The sequence below is a fragment of the Cornus florida genome, unplaced genomic scaffold, assembly GCF_030987335.1.
Source record: "Cornus florida cultivar Cherokee Brave unplaced genomic scaffold, ASM3098733v1 CherokeeBrave_3.0.0_Hap2_Chr04, whole genome shotgun sequence".
NCBI classification, from domain to species: Eukaryota; Viridiplantae; Streptophyta; class Magnoliopsida; order Cornales; family Cornaceae; genus Cornus; species Cornus florida.
In genome coordinates, this window is record NW_026775574.1 from 27,674,556 (window position 1) to 27,691,756 (window position 17,201).

Here is a 17,201-nt window from a genome sequence, read left to right on the forward strand (position 1 = left end):
AACACCTCCGATGAGAGCATCGACGGGTTTATGAAATCGATTGTCCATGATAAGGGCAATGAGAGGTTGATCAGTTCCGCGTCGAAATAGGGAAGTGATTTTAATTTGTACTAATCCGATATGAATATATCTGGCAAGAGGGTTTTGCTGTTTCCATCGTTCAATTTTTTCCTTGTTAAGGATATTGAATCCACAACGACCATTTGAGGTATAGTCGATGGTTGTATTTCCACTAAAACTCCAACGGATCAAGAAAGACGAAGTGTCAAATAAATCAAATGACTATCGATTTAGCCAAACTTCAAAAAGCTAAAATGTCAGATTTATATCCACCTGAGCCACCAGATCCTCCTTCAAAAGAGGATTCTGCCTTCTATCAGAAGAGTCCCTTCCACCAGAATACCCCTCTGCTGAAAAACCTCCTCGCTACAGGGTCAAACCTCTTTTTTACGGACATGAAGACAAAGTTGAAAACATCAAAGTTTTCTCTGAAACCTCTTCTTCCAAATATCGTCGAGATGATTATGAAAGCATCATAGATCAGCTCAATTGTTTACAAGCATTATATGTTAACCCACAACTCACTTTTGATGAAAGCGCTCATATCATTACTCGTATGAGACAGATCTCGTTACATAATGAGAATCTTCTGACTCACTTTGGCTACATGCCAAGCGACGGCTCCAGTGACTCTGACGAAGAAAATAAATCAGAAAACGAACAAATATACGCCTTTTCTGGGAAGTCAGATTCCTCTGAAGAACTTGATGAAACCATTGAAGCAGATCCTATACCAACTTCCTCTTCTGATTCACCTATCGAAGAAGACCCAAAGCCTAGCACTAGATCTAAAAAGTCTAAAGCTAAAAAACGTCGATCTGATACGATTCTAGACGAATCTTTCTATGGCGACTTTCCCACCGAAGACCTTCTCCCGGCAGAAGAAGTCTCTGGCTCTGGCCAAAAGACAGACGAAGAAAAATCAAAAGCTGAACCTAAAAAACCTTCTGTCTATACCTCCTCGTATAAATACGACTTTTCTACGGTTCCTACCTGGACACGAAAAGATGATCTTAATAAGTTTCCTATTTCGCAACATGGAACTTATCTGGACCTCACAAATGTCCCGTATAAAGACCATTTGAAAACTATCGATGAATGGGCACAGTCGTTAGCTATTCTAGTCAATAACTATAAAGGAACCTGGGAACACGACCGTTTCCTTGATTATATTTCAGCAACCTTACAAGGTGATGCTCTCGATTGGCTTCGCCAATGGGATCAAACTTCCCAAGGCCAATGACAAAAGGATGCACTCTTAAATAATTTCGATAAAATCGACGGTGTATTAAGAGGTTTTGTCAAGATCCTTAAAGAAGAATTGGTTGGACATACCGGTGAACAACTCCTCACTGATGATGCAACCTGCGCTCTTTCGAAAATCGAATTATGCGACATTTGCTGTTTTCCAGACTACGTCAAGCTATTTACCAAATACTTCCGTAGACTCCCACCAAATGCTATCGAACATTGGTTACCCCAATTCTTTCACAAACTTCCAAATCCATGGGATGAACTTGCAGCTAAAGGCTATCCCGATTTCCTTGTTCGTATCCAGAAAATCGATAACATTGGTTTCCGAACAAATTTTGTTTATCGTCTCATTAACGAAAAATGTCTAGAAACAAAAGCCAAAAAACAGGTCAAAAACCAGATCAATGGAACGGCTGAAGGACAGCGCTGTTGCGATAAGATTCTCCAAGAAACCAGGAAAATCGGATGTGCTCCTTATAAAGCTACTCCTTCTAAACCCGCACGACGAAAAAACTTTCGTTAGAAACAGTGGAAAGCTGGCAAGCGCCCTAAAGCATCAAAGAAGTATGTTACACAAGCTGCTTCTCCTCCCCCAAAAACTAAAAAAGGGAAGAAGAAAACAGGAACCAAAAAATCCTCCAAAACTTCAAAATCTATTGAAACAAAAAAGGATTGTAAATGTTACATTTGCAATGAAGCTGGTCATTATGCCATTAACTGTCCACAAAAAGGCAAGAAGGCATCAAAAATGGTTAAGCATCTACAGACAGATAACCTCTGTGTTGTCTATGGTAGCGACATCACCGACCTCACTACCATCCTGTATGAACTCTCAAGCAGCGTTTATACCAGTAGCTCTTCCAGTACCACTACCAGTGATACCGAAGAAGAATCAGATATTGACACTATTTGCATGATGAACCTTACTCCTTCCACACCCGATGAAAACACTGACATCAAGCTTAGCGACATCATTGGAGAAGAAGTTCAGTTCACAAACGAACAATTGATTCAGTTTGACAAACTCCAACGGATCAAGAAAGACGAAGTGTACAAGACTTCTCGATTTGCCATCTTTTCCAAAAGAATTTTAGAACAATTCAGTGGAAATACAACCATTGACTATACCTCAAATGGTCGTTGTGGATTCAATATCCTTAACAAGGAAAAAATTGAACGATGGAAACAGCAAAACCCTCTTGCCAGATATATTCATATCGGATTAGTACAAATTAAAATCACTTCCCTATTTCGACGCGGAACTGATCAACCTCTCATTGCCCTTATCATGGACAATCGATTTCATAAACCCGTCGATGCTCTCATCGGAGGTGTTCAATCCAATCTGGTCAATAATCTTATGTGGTTTAAAATCAAACCAAATTATTTTGTTTCACTTTCTGATCCAAACATTGAGAAAGTTCTTCAAGTCAGACTTCAGTTGTCAAAACTACAAATGGATTATGACTCCCCCAGTCTTGGCATCCAGTGGAAAGTTCTTTATGAACTCACTCGAGAACCCGAAACTGCTACTGTTCCTACCATTGACTCTAAATTAGTCACTTTGTTCGAACCAAGGCCATTTGACACAATAATTGAGCCTAAACTTCTCAATTGGACTGATCTTGAAATTCCTAAAACTTGGTTATTTGATAATATCAATTCTGAACCCAAGTTACGAATTACAGAACCAACTGTAGCCACGATTCATGCCTCTGGCTCAAATCTCTATATTACAAACAAAGCAAAACCACCTCAGCTACCACACTCAGTTTCTAAGAGAAATCCTGGATGGGAAAGAATCCTTCCCCCACGAACTTCAGTCGATGTACCTCCTCGACGACGATTTACCTGGACAGAAAAAGGCAAAGCTCCTGTTGACCCTAATGGCAATGCTCCCTTTTTGCCTGGTTCAAATCATAAAATGATGAAATTTTACTCGCTCCTTCTCAAGGCAAAAAGCGCAAGTATACGTATGTCAATGGTATCTTCAACTTCAAAGGATATAAACCATATAGCCTTTGTGTTTTAATTGATACAGGCGTAACCACCAGTTGTTGTCGATTTAATGCCCTACCTTCAGAAAAATGGCAGCAAATGAAACACCCCATTGGTGTTCAAGGCATTGATGCTGAAGCTCCCCTGAATGTTATTCAGTTTAAAGCAAAAGACGTTGCTATCTGGCTTAATGATAAAAAGTTCATTATCCCAAAAATTCTTTGCTTCCCCTATATGCATGGTGATTTCATTCTAGGATGTAACTTTATCTATAGTTACCTTCCTTTGCAGTTAAAAGAAAAAACTATTTCTTTAACTCTAAAAGACCAAACCGTCGTTGAAATCCCAATTCAAGAGAATTTAGCTTCTGTTTGTAATGAAAAGTTCTCTCCACCCAAATGAGATACTGACTTACTAGTCCTTGCTGATACTCATTGGTTATATGCATCTCTACGCCAAAATTTTTCTGATAATCCACTTACCCTGTGGAAAAGAAGTCCTTGATTTTGCAGCCTGAAACTCAAAAATCAGAATGTTATTATTCGAGTTAAACCAATGATCTACCTTCGAAGAGACATTGATGAATTTGACGCACAACTTCAAGAGCTCCTTGAGAAAAAACTCATTGAACACACACGCAGTCCACATAGCAGCCCCGCATTTATGGTTAGAAACCATAGTGAACTCAAACGCGGTAAAGCCCGCATGGTCATCAACTTTAAATGGCTTAATGAGCATTTGATATTTGATGGTTATTTTATCCCACGCAAAGATGTTCTGATCAATCAAACCCGTGGAGCTAAAATCTTTAGAAGTTTGATTGTAAAGCAGGCTTTTGGCAGATCAAACTGAGAAAGAAGTCAAAGCCCCTTACGGCGTTCAGTACCCCTCACGGCCACTATCAATGGACCGTTATGCCTTTTGGTCTCAACACAGCACCACAAATCTATCAACGATGGATGGATTCTATCTTTAATGATCTTAAAGATTTTGTTGTTGTTTACATAGATGATATTTTAGTTTTCTCTAAAACTAGAGACGAACATAAAAAACATCTTCTTTGTCTTTCAAAAAAACTGAAGACTTACGGAATCATCTTATCTCCAACCAAGATAGATGTTGAAAAAGAATCTATTGATTTTCTGGGATTAGTTTTAACCCACAAAGGTATAAAACTACAGGATCATATAATTATTAAGATCCGTGATTTTCCTGACATTATTCAAGATAAAAAGCAACTTCAAAGCTTTTTGGGCATCTTGAATTATGGACGCGCTTTTATTAAAGGGTGAGCTCAAAAGAAACTTCCTTTATTAAAGAAGCTACAGAAAAATGTCACTTTTGAATGGACTGATAGTGATACCACCATTATCCAACAAATCAAAGTTGATTTAGTCCATATCCCTGAAGTATATTTTCTTCAAACAGGAGATAAACTTATTCTTGAAACAGATGCCTACGAGCTCTGTTGGGGATGTGTTTTAAAAGCCATTCCTAAAGAAAAACGGATTGATGACACTCCGTCCTATCCCATGATTCGAGCTCGTAAAGCTCCAATAACCAAACTCCTTCAAAAAGAAGAGTTAATTTGTGGATACAATTCTGGGAAATTTAAACCCAATGAACATAATTATATCATTTATGAAAAAGATCTTCTGGCAATAAAATTAGCAATCAAAAGATTTCATATTTACTTAGCACCAGAAGATTTTATTATTCGTACTGATAACCAAGCAGTAAAGGATTTTTTAATCAACAAAAAAAATTGCTTAGATGGAAGACGCTTAAAATGGTTTAGTGTTATTGCTCAATATTCTTTTGCTATTGAACATATCAAAGGAACTAACAACTTTCTTGCAGATTTCTTAAGCAGACCTCCAGAAATATCTAACCCCGATATTTCTCTTCCCCTGCCTACAAATGGATGAAAACAATTTTCCACCAAAGGATAAAGATGGTTGGATCACTGTTGCGAAAAAAGCAATATCTAAACCAAGTCCATCACAACCACACAAATGGTTCGTGGTTTTTGCCGGTCACCAGCCTGGCATCTATGAAACCTGGAATGACTGTCACAAACAGCTTCGTTCATTTAATGGTTCTTGCTTTAAAGCTTATGACACGTTTATCGAAGCCCAAACAGTTTTCTATAATGTGGGACAAGCTTCTCAAAAAATGTTTGCCAAAAATCCGGATATTGCAGAAATTAACAATTTCTACGATCCTGGTCTTCCAAACTATCTTTATGATGAAATTAACAATGTTTGGAAAGCATATAAACTCGGTGCAAATAAGAAATTCAGACAACATCTGAGTTCTCTTACAGCCCTTATCGTTGAACAATCAGCCATGACGGATGAGCTTAAAAAGCTTTGCATCCAGATCTGTCTTACTATTGACTGGGAAAAAGATTTTTCTCTTTCACAAATAAATTGTTTTCTAAAACTCGCCCAGTTGGTAGGAGAACAAGATTTTCCACAAAATACGTTTGCAAAAATCAATCGTATCTGTCTGAAAAAACAAGAGACCTTTTTCCTCCAGATCTCTTTCGCATAATTTATCGAAAGGTTGAAGATCATTATGATATCATTTGATATTATTATGAAACTCTACATGAAGATATCAATACCTTTGATATGCTTTATAATGGCAAACGAGTCCCTAAATTTGCCTTTTTTATCATTCCTGGCATAGACTGGTCCATGGAACCCATTGATTGGGGATTTGTAAACAAACTTACTTTCTCTTCTCATGATTCTTATCAAAACTTCCCTGCCATGATAAAATCCATGATTTACAAAGTAAGCAAGCGATGGAACTACAGCCGCCATCTTACCTTTTGGAACTCCAGTTCCATTGGTAGTCGAGAAAAAACTCGATTCTTTCAACCTTATCAAATATGGTATCTCAAACTCACAACACATGATGAGTACGAGCATAATCGCCTCCTAAATTCAGAAGAACTTGCTACCAGTATTGTTCCCTATTACTTCGAAATTCACAGTTTCTTACATCTAAAAGACACTGCTAGACGATTTCTTGATGGTTCTTATTACAATCAAGAACCAGTATTTTATTGTTGTGACGGACGCAGACTCTTTGTCACTACAATCACTTGTTATTATGGTGATGATATGAATGGTGAACACCAGATTCAGACTGCTACGACATTTTTAAAAGAAATAATTAGCATGACTACCCTGGATATCCCCGCTCGTGTCAAAGACGGAGCTGAACGACTCAATCTTGAATGGGATATTGCCGATGCACAGTCTCCTGCCAGCACCCCTCCTCTTGATGAATATGAACTCCATAATATCATCAATGCAATGGAAGGATAAGCCGACACTCTTCTCTGCCCGACTGCAAATAATCCAGCACACGATAAGAAGACGTCGTCATGTCTACTTTTTCCAATTTCAAGAATAAGTTTATCTCCTGTTTGAGGAAAATATACTTCAGGGATATGGACTAAATCAGCTTTGATTTGTTGGATAATGGTGGTATCACTATCAGTCCATTCGGTAACTATCTCAGTTTCATATAGAAATTTATATAGAATCTTTGAAAAAGACTTTCCTTCATAAAAAAGAAAAGACTTACTATCTTTGGGATCTAATCCTACACCGCTGCTCAATACCTTAGTGCTTCATGTAGAGTTTCATAATAATATCGAATGATATCATAATGATCTTCAACCTTTCGATAAAAAGGACACAAGAAGATATCAATACCTTTGATATGCTTTATAATGGCAAACGAGTCCCTAAATTTTCCTTTTTTATCATTCCTGGCATAGACTGGTCCATGGAACCCATTGATTGGGGATTTGTAAACAAACTTACTTTCTCTTCTCATGATTGTTATCAAAACTTCCCTGCCATGATAAAATCCATGATTTACAAAGTAAGTAAGCGATGGAACTACAGCCGCCATCTTACCTTTAGGATTTCCAGTTCCATTGGTAGTCGAGAAAAAACTCGATTCTTTCAACCTTATCAAATATGGTATCTACCTCTTTCAACCTTATCAAATAGGTAGAATCCATCCATCGTTGATAGATTTGTGGTGCTGTGTTGAGACCAAAAGGCATAACGGTCCATTGATAGTGGCCGTGAGGGGTACTGAACGCCGTAAGGGGCTTTGACTTCTTTCTCAGTTTGATCTGCCAAAAGCCTGCTTTACAATCAAACTTACTAAAGATTTTAGCTCCACGGGTTTGATTGATCAGAACATCTTTGCGTGGGATAAAATAACCATCAAATATCAAATGCTCATTAAGCCGTTTATAGTTGATGACCATGTGGGCTTTACCGCGTTTGAGTTCACTATGGTTTCTAACCATAAATGCGGGGCTGCTATGTGGACTGCGTCTGCGTTCAATGAGTTTTTTCTCAAGGAGCTCTTGAAGTTGTGCGTCAAATTCATCAATGTCTCTTCGAAGGTAGATCATTGGTTTAACTCGAATAATAACATTCTGATTTTTGAGTTTCAGGCTGCAAAATCGAGGACATCTTTTCCACAGGGTAAGTGGATTATCGGAAAAATTTTGGCGTAGAGATGCATATAACCAATGAGTATCAGCAAGGACTAGTAAGTCAGTATCTCGTTTGGGTGGAGAGAACTTTTCATTACAAACAGAAGCTAAATTCTCTTGAATTGGGATTTCAACGACGGTTTGGTCTTTTAGAGTTAAAGAAATAGTTTTTTCTTTTAACTGCAAAGGAAGGTAACTATAGATAAAGTTACATCCTAGAATGAAATCACCATGCATATAGGGGAAGCAAAGAATTTTTGGGATAATGAACTTTTTATCATTAAGCCAGATAGCAACGTCTTTTGCTTTAAACTGAATAACATTCAGGGGAGCTTCAGCATCAATGCCTTGAACACCAATGGGGTGTTTCATTTGCTGCCATTTTTCTGAAGGTAGGGCATTAAATCGACAACAACTGGTGGTTGCGCCTGTATCAATTAAAACACAAAGGCTATATGGTTTATACCCTTTGAAGTTAAAGATACCGTTGACATACGTATACTTGCGCTTTTTGCCTTGAAAAGGAGCGAGTAAAATTTCATCATTTCCTGTGCGAAAATGGAAGAATTTTGCTGAGTTCATTTTATGATTTGAACCAGGCAAAAAGGGAGCATTGCCATGAGGGTCAATAGGAGCTTTGCCTTTTTCTGTCCAGGTAAATCGTCGTCGAGGAGGTACATCGACTGAAGTTCGAGGGGGAAGGATTCTTTCCCATCCAGGATTTCTCTCAGAAACTGAGCGTGGTAGCTGAGGTAGTTTTGCTTTGTTTGTAATATAGAGATTTGAGCCAGAGGCAGGAATCGTGGCTATAGTTGGTTCTGTAATTCGTAACTTGGGTTCAGAATTGATATTATCAAATAACCAAGTTTTAGGAATTTCAAGATCAGTCCAATTGAGAAGTTTAGGCTCAATTATTGTGTCAAATGGCCTTGGTTCGAACAAAGTGACTAATTTAGAGTCAATGGAAGGAACAGTAGCAGTTTCGGGTTCTCGAGTGAGTTCATAAAGAACTTTCCACTGGATGCCAAGACTGGGGGAGTCATAATCCATTTGTAGTTTTGACAACTGAAGTCTGACTTGAAGAACTTTCTCAATGTTTGGATCAGAAAGTGAAACAAAATAATTTGGTTTGATTTTAAACCACATAAGATTATTGACCAGATTGGATTGAACACCTCCGATGAGAGCATCGACGGGTTTATGAAATCGATTGTCCATAATAAGGGCAATGAGAGGTTGATCAGTTCCGCGTCGAAATAGGGAAGTGATTTTAATTTGTACTAATCCGATATGAATATATCTGGCAAGAGGGTTTTGCTGTTTCCATCATTCAATTTTTTCCTTGTTAAGGATATTGAATCCATAACGACCATTTGAGGTATAGTCAATGGTTGTATTTCCACTTAATTGTTCTAAAATTCTTTTGGAAAAGATGGCAAATCGAGAAGTCTTATACACGCCGTCTTTCTTGATCTGTCGGAGTTTATCAAACTGAATCAATTGTTCGTTTGTGAACTGAACTTCTTCTCCAATGATGTCGCTAAGCTTGATGTTAGTGTTTTCATCGGGTGTGGAAGGAGTAAGGTTCATCATGCAGATAGTGTCAATATCTGATTCTTCTTCGGTATCACTGGTAGTGGTACTGGAAGAGCTACTGGTATAAACGCTGCTTGAGAGTTCATACAGGATGGTAGTGGGGTCGGTGATGTCGCTACCATAGATAACACAGATGTTATCTGTCTGTAAACGCTTAACCATTTTTGATGCCTTCTTGACTTTTTGTGGACAGTTAGTAGCATAATGACCAGCTTCACGACAAATGTAACATTTACAATCCTTTTTTGTTTCAATAGATTTTGAAGTTTTGGAGGATTTTTTTGTTCCTTTTTTCTTCTTCCCTTTTTTAGTTTTTGGGGGAGGAGAAGCAGCTTGTGTAACATACTTCTTTGATGCTTTAGGGCGCTTGCCAGCTTTCCACTGTTTCCAATGAAAGTTTTTTCGTCGTGCGGGTTTAAAAGGAGTAGCTTTATAAGGAGCACATCCGATTTTCCAGGTTTCTTGGAGAATCTTGTCGCAACAGCGTTGTCCTTCAGCCGTGCCATTGATCTGGTTTTTGACCTGTTTTTTGGCTTTTGTTTCTAGACATTTTTCGTTGATGAGACGATAAACGATATTTGTTCGGAAACCAATGTTATCGGTTTTCTAGATACGAACAAGGAAATCGGGATAGCCTTTAGCTGCAAGTTCATCCCATGGATTTGGAAGTTTGTGAAAGAATTGGGGTAACCAATGTTCGATAGCTTTTGGTGGGAGTCTACGGAAGTATTTGGTAAATAGCTTGACGTAGTCTGGAAAACGGCAAATGTCGCATAATTCGATTTTCGAAAGAGCGCAGGTTACATCATCAGTGAGGAGTTGTTCACCGGTATGTCCAACCAATTCTTCTTTAAGGATCTTGACAAAACCTCTTAATACACCGTCGATTTTATCGAAATTATTTAAGAGTGCATCCTTTTGTCGTTGGCCTTGGGAAGTTTGATCCCATTGGCGAAGCCAATCGAGAGCATCACCTTGTAAGGTTGCTGAAATATAATCAAGGAAACGGTCGCGTTCCCAGGTTCCTTTATAGTTATTGACTAGAATCGCTAACGACTGTGCCCATTCATCGATAGTTTTCAAATGGTCTTTATATGGGACATTTGTGAGGTCCAGATAAGTTCCATGTTGCGAAATAGGAAACTTATTAAGATCATCTTTTCGTGTCCAGGTAGGAACCGTAGAAAAGTCGTATTTATACGAGGAGGTATAGACAGAAGGTTTTTTAGGTTCAGCTTTTGATTTTTCTTCGTCTGTCTTTTGGCCTGAGCCAGAGACTTCTTCTGCAGGGAGAAGGTCTTCGGTGGGAAAGTCACCATAGAAAGATTTGTCTAGAATCGTATCAGATCGACGTTTTTTAGCTTTAGACTTTTTAGATCTAGTGCTAGGCTTTGGGTCTTCTTCGATAGGTGAATCGGAAGAGGAAGTTGGTATAGGATCTGCTTCAATGGTTTCATCAAGTACTTCAGAGGAATCTGACTTCTCAGAAAAGGCGTATATTTGTTCGTCTTCTGATGTATTTTCTTCGTCAGAGTCACTGGAGCCGTCGCTTGGCGTGTAGCCAAAGTGAGTCAGAAGATTCTCATTATGTAATGAGATCTGTCTCATACGAGTAATGATATGAGCGCTTTTATCAAAAGTGAGTTGTGGGTTAACATATAATGCTTGTAAACAATTGAGCTGATCTATGATGCTTTCATAATCATCTCGACGATATTTGGAAGAAGAGGTTTCAGAGAAAACTTTGATGTTTTCAACTTTGTCTTCATGTCCCTAAAAAAGAGGTTTGACACTGTAGCGAGGAGGTTTTTCAGCAGAGGGGTATTCTGGTGGAAGGGACTCTTCTGATGGAAGGGCAGAATCCTTTTTTGAAGGAGGATCTGGTGGCTCAGGTGGATATAAATCTGACATTTTAGCTTTTTGAAGTTTGGCTAAATCGATAGTCATTTGATTTATTTGATCCTGAAGAAGTGAATTATCTGGTGAGGATGAAAGGGTGAAAATCTGGGTAAGAGTTTCAAGTTTGTCATTCAAGGAGATCATTCCTTGTTGGACATCTTCAAAGGAGGAAGCCATATGAGTGTTGGTTGCCTCTAGATTGTGTTGGAAATCGATTTTCCAGTCAGTAACCATGTCTACAAGGAAGTTTATTCCTGTACCAATTTGGGTAAACGCAATAGGTTCTGTGGTAGTAAAATGGGAAATATGTCGGTAAGCATCGACGTCGTGACCGGTAAGGTTTCGGATACAGTTTATAGAGCTATGTTGGGCCATACAAACAGTTATGGAGTCTCAAATGTTTAGATATCTGTTCTGGTGCCTAAAACCAAGGGTTCCTGTAGACAGCTTAATGATTGTCGTAATAGTCGTACAGACACTGACATATAAGCAAAGACAGGATAATATGGGCTTGCAACAGTATTCAAACATATGAGAATTATAACAGTAATAGAGCACAACTTAGATACTGAAAACTATATTACAAATGTACATAAAACTTACAGTGGTCCAGATTCGATGTAGGCTCTGATACCGACTTGGTATGTGGCATGGCCTTCACTTGATCTTTGTTATATAATTATTTGGAGCCATTTGAATGAGTTTTCAAATCTAGAGATTTAAATGAATTTAAATTGATTTAAATTCTATTTAATTGCACCTTGCTTGTTTTCCATTTTTGACTTGATACATGGCATGGCCATGACCTAATCTTTGATATATAATTATTTGGGATAATTTGAGTAAATTTAGAAATCTAGAGATTTATTTAATTTTAATTAATTAAATTCCACATGGTTTTATCTTGCTTATTTTGTGAAATTGATGTGATATTTGCAATCACCATGGAATGGACATTCACATATATTATTTTGAGAATTTTTGGACAACTTTGATTTCTAGAGAAATTAGTTAATTAGGTTAATTAATTTCTACTTAGTGTTCTAATGATTTGGACTTGTATTTCATGGGGCTTTTGCCCATTTAGCATGTTTCATGACTTGTTACAACTTAGCTTCATTAATGTAGTTAATGAACTTGCACCCTTACATTGGAATGATCTAATTACTCATGTGTTGCTTAGTAAGTAATTGAGTCATGTATCTTATACTTGTAGTATACTTTCATCAATGGATTCCATGTGTTATTTATCTTGGTTGTAGTCTATATAGATGCACACTATGATTACTTGACATTTCACATGCCATCATAGTTGAGAACTTAGTGCATGACTTGTGTATTCCAAAATCTTGGTTGTGCATGGAATGTGGTTTAATGCATTACTTGTAACTTGATGTTATCTTGACGTGCACAACTTGTTGATTTTGCGACTTGGGATATCAATCAAAAATTGACATGTCTAGCATTTGGTTTTAGTACGGGGGATTGTCCCTCTACAATTATAGTGCGCACTAGGGGAAGGTACCCATGGGTTAGTAGCCCTAAAGTGATCCCAAGAGTACAGTTTTAATCCGGGCGATATCCAAGTTTCCACATTGGTTGATTTCACTCTTTAAATTTCAAGTTGCTATTCCTTGAAGATTTAAAACTTGTCGTATTATGTGAAATACTCCAATCTTGTTTCATTGCATAGATTTTATGCTTCATCTATGATTTCACTCCCTAAATTTCAAGTGTTGTATTCCTTGAAGATTTATGACTATTTTCGTGTTGTATAGAAGATTCCATCCTTGTTTACTTGCATAGATATTATGCCTTGTTCTTGATTTCATGTATTAAATTTGTTGTATTGTGTGGAATGTTCCGTTCTTATTTAATTGCATAGATATCGGGCACTATCCTTGATTTCACGCCTTGTCCTTATCGTGTTAATTGAATTGTTTCAATCTTGTTAATTTTCTTAGTTATCTCGTTTCATGTTACTTTATGTTATCGTGACTTAGGAATGATCCTATACTTGTAACTTGACTTAGATTCTAGGTGGCATATACCACATGTAATGATTTTTATCAACATGCAAAATCTCTAAACCCGTAAATTTCAAGTGTTATCTCTTGAAGATCTAAGAACCTTGTCGTGATAAATGGAGTATTTCCTACCTTGTTGAATTGCATAGACGTTATGCTTACTTCATGTATTTAGACCTCATTCAGCATACTTGGAACTGTACACTTGCTTCTTATATCTAGATTCCATTTAGTATACTCGTGTCTTGTATACTTACCTTTTTGTGTTTTATGGAATGTCCCATCCTTGTTTAATTGCATAGAAATTATGCATTGTTCTTGATCTCATGTAAAACTCTTGTCGTGTTAATTGGAATGTCCCAATCATATTAATTGTATTGATAATGCAATTCATGTTGATATATATTCAAGTATCCTTCTTATCATGCTCTTTGAATTATTCCAACCTTGATTTGTTTCATATATGTAGATTTATCATGATTTCTGTTGCTTATACTCTAAGGTAGCTTAGGATGCTCCCTGAGTCTCATCTTGACATAGACGTTAGGCGGCATGATCCTTTTGAATTGTTTCATGTTAGTCTAAAAATCTTTAAGAAATTGAGTTGATGCATGCTCATTCTCTACGAGTAAAGTTGTTTACTCACCCCGAAGTTACTGGGGGTTTTGTTCAGGTACGAAGACTTGGTGCGTGATATTCATTATTGCTTGGATGATTGTAGACTTGAAGACTTTAGTTCTTGTAAAGGTTGGCTAGAAATGCCATTTGTAGCCTTACATGTCAAAATATGTATATTTGATTCTAAACATGTAGTGTGTACATGAGTGCACTCCTTGCAATGTATTTGACTTGTATGAGATGAGGCCGGAGGCCAATGACAGTAATTTGTATCCTTTGTAAATTTTGACTTCATAAAATAATATAAAAATATTGAAAAATGTCAAGTGATTGTCTCACCATGTTTGCATCGGTTGTGGGAATTCCGTTTTTATTCTTTCATAAGGTTTTCTTAATCATGTATGAAGTGTGGCCAAGGGTCAAACGGTCATTTGAGACCATTTCACAATTTTGGATTTCAAAATTTCCATTTCAACTTCATTTTTGTCATTTTGGCCGTTGGGGGGTCATATTTTGTATCGGCGGTATTTTTAAGCCATGGATCATTGTAGCGTGTCCTAATAGATAAGTTACGTCTGCGTGCATGATCGTTTTCTAGAAAAACCATTTCGTTTGTGTTTTGAGCCTTCTATGGACTCATTTCACTTTTTTGTTGAAAAACTCGATTTAAGGATATTTTGGGGATTTTCTTTGGGAAATAAATTCCATTCTCAACTTCATCACATAGAAAAGTGATTTTAGGAGGAGTTTTTTCTTTGTGTTTTTCCGAAAAATGACATCATGACCTTAAAAACCGCGCTCCAAACTCATTTTTCTGCTAAAAACACTGTTCCTGCAAATTTTGAGGTTCCAGACCACCCCACTGCTGCATTTGGCGGGCCCCTATAGTATTCTGGTGGGAACTCATGGGTTACTGCCATTTTTGGCAGGCCCCTGCCGCTTTTGGGCGGGCTCCCGCTGAAATAGTTCCTGCTCTAGACATCTTTCTTCAACGGGCCATATCTCACTTGTTTTAACTTCGAATTGGTCCGTTCTCGGGTCTAAACTAACCGTGTCGAAATAACCTTTCCAATGGTACCAATTATAGCTTCATATTCAATTTTTAGCTCAATTTATTCATGTTTTAGTAAAGTAGTGTCTGGATTCGGTTCGAACCAGGATAGGGTTTTCCTTCCTTCGACTTTGGGACTTGATATCTTTGCCATTCGGACTCCAAATCATGCGATTCTTGAGTCCATCTTTATTAATTTTTCATTTTCTATCCAATGGTGTGCACGAGGGTACCTATTTTAGTTTGGAATTACTATTTTACCCTTTTAGCCTTAAGTGCTCGTTTTCTTCGTCTTGCCGTTTCTCTCTCGTCCGGACTCCGAATCATGCGATTCTTGAGTCCATCTTGATTAGTTTTTCATTGTATTTCTAGTGGTGTACTCGGTGGCACCCGAATCTATATTCTCAAAAATGACTATTTTGCCCCTGGGGCTTGATTGTTATCTTTCCGATCTCTTACTTCCGCAATTATCCTTTTGGGTTCTGTGACCTCATAGGAGGTCATCTTAGGGTCTTAGAGGTGTGTTGTGCCTTGGGAGACCGTTGTCTTGTTTCTAGCTTCCGTATCTTGGATCCAGTTCAGGTCATCACAGGACACACTGGGTTAAAAAATCCAGGGTCGTCACAAGATGGAAGGAAGGGAAGTTATTTTAGAGTACTTATTCAGGGTCAATAAAATTATAAACAACATGAAAGCTCTTGGTGAAGTGATAAAAGACTCTGAAGTGTGCAAGAAGATCTTAAGGACCTTAACTTCAAGGTTTAATGCTAAGGTCATTATTCTTAAAGACAAAGACCTCTCTCAAATGAAGATTAAGGATTTTCAAGCTTCACTCGTAGCATATGAAATGAGAATTTCTGCTCCTACAAAGCACAGAAAAGAAATAGCTCTTAAAGCCAAAGAAGTGATTAAGGATCCTAAGTCTGAAGATGATGATCTTAAAGAAGATGAAGTTGCTTACATTGCCAAAAAGTTTAAAAAGTTCAGATTCAAAAATAAGTCTAAGTCACAACAAACATGTTATTGTTATGGCTAGATCGGCCACTATGTGGCTAATTGTACTAATTCAAAAGGTCAACCTCAGAAGAAGACTAAAAACTTTAACAACAGAGGTAGATTGGGAAGGAAATCTCTTGTTTTATATTGGGATGCAAGCCCTGAAGAAGAGAAACCAAATAAAAGCCAAGGAGATAAGTGCCTATTCATGGCATTACTTAAAAACCCTAACTCACATATTGAAAAAGATAAGGATAGTGACACTGAAGTGGAAGAAAACCTTGAAGAGTGTGAAAGATTGGTTGTAAAATATGATCTACAGAAGGTCTAAATCAAAAGATCTAGCTAATAGATAAACAAGTCCAAGGGTTTACTCATCAAACACATAAGGTTGAAGTTGTCAACTCTGTGCTCCATGTCCTTAACTATATCTTGTGTATTGAAGTTTCAATCCAACCAAAATGTGTAAGGAAGAACTCTCATAGGCTCTGGAGACGAGAACATTGAAGATGATTGAGATTTGGAAGAACTCTACAAAGTAAATTGAAAAAACAGGCATTAGTTACTTATGTAACACTGCAGCTAAGGCTAAACAAACTCACTCGATGTCTGTTAAGTCCTTCTCTGGTGAAGAGTTGGCTATGTTTCCCATCGTAAAGGTTACTAGGTTTAAACATGATATACTTGACAAGACTTATCCTACACTGAAGCTCAACAAGTGTAACTTTGTTACTAAAACCATATAAAAATAAATAAATAATCAAACTCACTCCTGTGTATATGAAGACCTCTTACAAGCTTAGAAAGCCACAGAAAGAAAATCCTTTGTCAAAACAAAGTTGATGTGGATTCCCAAAAAGTTAAACTTAGTTAGCATGTTGGTTTACACAACTTTTAAATCCTGTAACACCAATGACTGATGGTATATTGACAGTGGATGCTCTAGACAAATGATAGGTGATAATTCTAAGTTTCTATCTTTGAAGAAATTTGATGGTGGCAATATGGTATTTGGAGAAAATCAAAAGGCTAAAATTATTGGTACTAGAATTGTGTGCAAGTTTGAAGACCTACTAGTGATCAATGAAATGTTATGTGTTGAAGGACTCAAACATAATTTGCTAAGTGTTAGTTAACTGTGTGATACAGGCAAAAAGGTGTGCTT